The 1845-nt window shown below is 37.5% G+C and overlaps 1 non-coding gene across 1 annotated transcript; it reads left to right on the forward strand.

Annotated features, from left to right (window-relative positions):
* The first annotated feature begins 400 nt into the window (after positions 1-400).
* LOC136154837 (U6 spliceosomal RNA) lies at positions 401-507 on the forward strand. The gene has a single exon (XR_010660546.1). It is a non-coding gene; the product is annotated as a U6 spliceosomal RNA (small nuclear RNA).
* Positions 508-1845: the final 1338 nt, after the last annotated feature.

Here is a 1845-nt window from a genome sequence, read left to right on the forward strand (position 1 = left end):
TACGAATAAAAGGCAATTTTCTTAATCTGATAAAGAATGTCTATGCTAAATCTATAGCTAACATCATATTTAATGTTAAAGAATAAATGTTTTCCCAATAAGACAAGGAACGGGGCCAAAACACTGATCTTCACTATTTACACTTAGTATTGTACTAGCCAGTGCAATAGATCAGAGAAAAGAAATAAATGGCATACAGATTGGAAAGTAAAAAATAGAACTGAAATTATATGACATGATCATGTACATAAAACATTCTAAGGAATCTACAAAAAGCCCTAGAACTAACAGGTGAGATTAGCAAGTCTTCAAGACATATGAGACAAAATTACAAAAATTAACTATATGTCTATCTACAAGTAAAGAAGAGTGGGAAATTGAAATTTTGAAAATATCATCAGTGCTCACTTCGGCAGCACATATACTAAAATTGGAACGATACAGAGAAGATTAGCATGGCCCCTGCACAAAGATGACATACAAATTCGTGAAGCGTTCCATATTTTTTATAAAACTCCTAGAGGAGAACATAGGCAAAACACTCTCCGACGTAAATCACAGGAGGATCCTCTATGACCCACCTCCCAGAATATTGGAAATAAAAGCAAAAATAAACAAATGGGACCTAATTTAACTTAAAAGCTTTTGCACAACAAAGGAAACTATAAGCAAGGTGAAAAGACAGGCCTCAGATTGGGAGAAAATAATAGCAAACGAAGCAACCAGACAAAGGATTAATCTCAAAAATATACAAGCAACTCCTGAAGCTCAAGTCCAGAAAAATAAATTACCCAATCAAAAAACGGGCCAAAGAACTAAACAGACATTTCTCCAAAGAAGACATACAGATGGCTAACAAACACATGAAAAGATGCTCAACATCACTCATTATCAGAGAAATGCAAATCAAAACCACAATGAGGTACCATTACACGCCAGTCAGGATGGCTGCTATCCAAAAGTCTACAAGCAATAAATGCTGGAGAGGGTGTGGAGAAAAGGGAACCCTCTTACACTGTTGGTGGGAATGCAAACTAGTATAGCCGCTATGGAGAACAGTGGGGAGATTTCTTAAAAACTGGAAATAGAACTGCCATATGACCCAGCAATACCACTCCTGGGCATATACACCGAGGAAACCAGATCTGAAAGAGACACGTGCACTGCAATGTTCATCGCAGCACTGTTTATAATAGCCAGGACATAGAAGCAACCTAGATGCCCATCAGCAGACGAATGGATAAGGAAGCTGTGGTACATATACACTATGGAATATTACTCAGCCATTAAAAAGAATTCTTTTGAATCAGTTCTAATGAGATGGATGAAACTGGAGCCCATTATACAGAGTGAAGTAAGCCAGAAAGATAAAGACTAATACAGTATACTAACGCATATATATGGAATTTAGAAAGATGGTAACGATAACCCTATATGCAAAACAGAAAAAGAGACACAGATGTACAGAACAGACTTTTGGACTCTGTGGGAGAAGGGAGGGGTGGGATGTTTCGAGAGAACAGCATCGAAACATGTATATTATCTAGGGTGAAACAGATCACCAGCCCAGGCTGGATGCATGAGACAAGTGCTCGGGCCTGGTGTGCTGGGAAGACCCAGAGGAATCAGGTGGAGAGGGAGGTGGGAGGGGGGATTGGGATGGGGAATACATGTAAATCCATGGCTGATTCATGTCAATGTATGACAAAAACCACTACAATATTGTAAAGTAATTAGCCTCTAACTAATAAAAATAAATGGAAAAAAAAAAGAAAATATCAATGATACCATCCAAATATACGAAATAAATTTAACAAAATATATCCAAGACTTAGACATTGAAAA

Source organism: Muntiacus reevesi, chromosome X (assembly GCF_963930625.1).
Source record: "Muntiacus reevesi chromosome X, mMunRee1.1, whole genome shotgun sequence".
Classification (NCBI taxonomy): domain Eukaryota; kingdom Metazoa; phylum Chordata; class Mammalia; order Artiodactyla; family Cervidae; genus Muntiacus; species Muntiacus reevesi.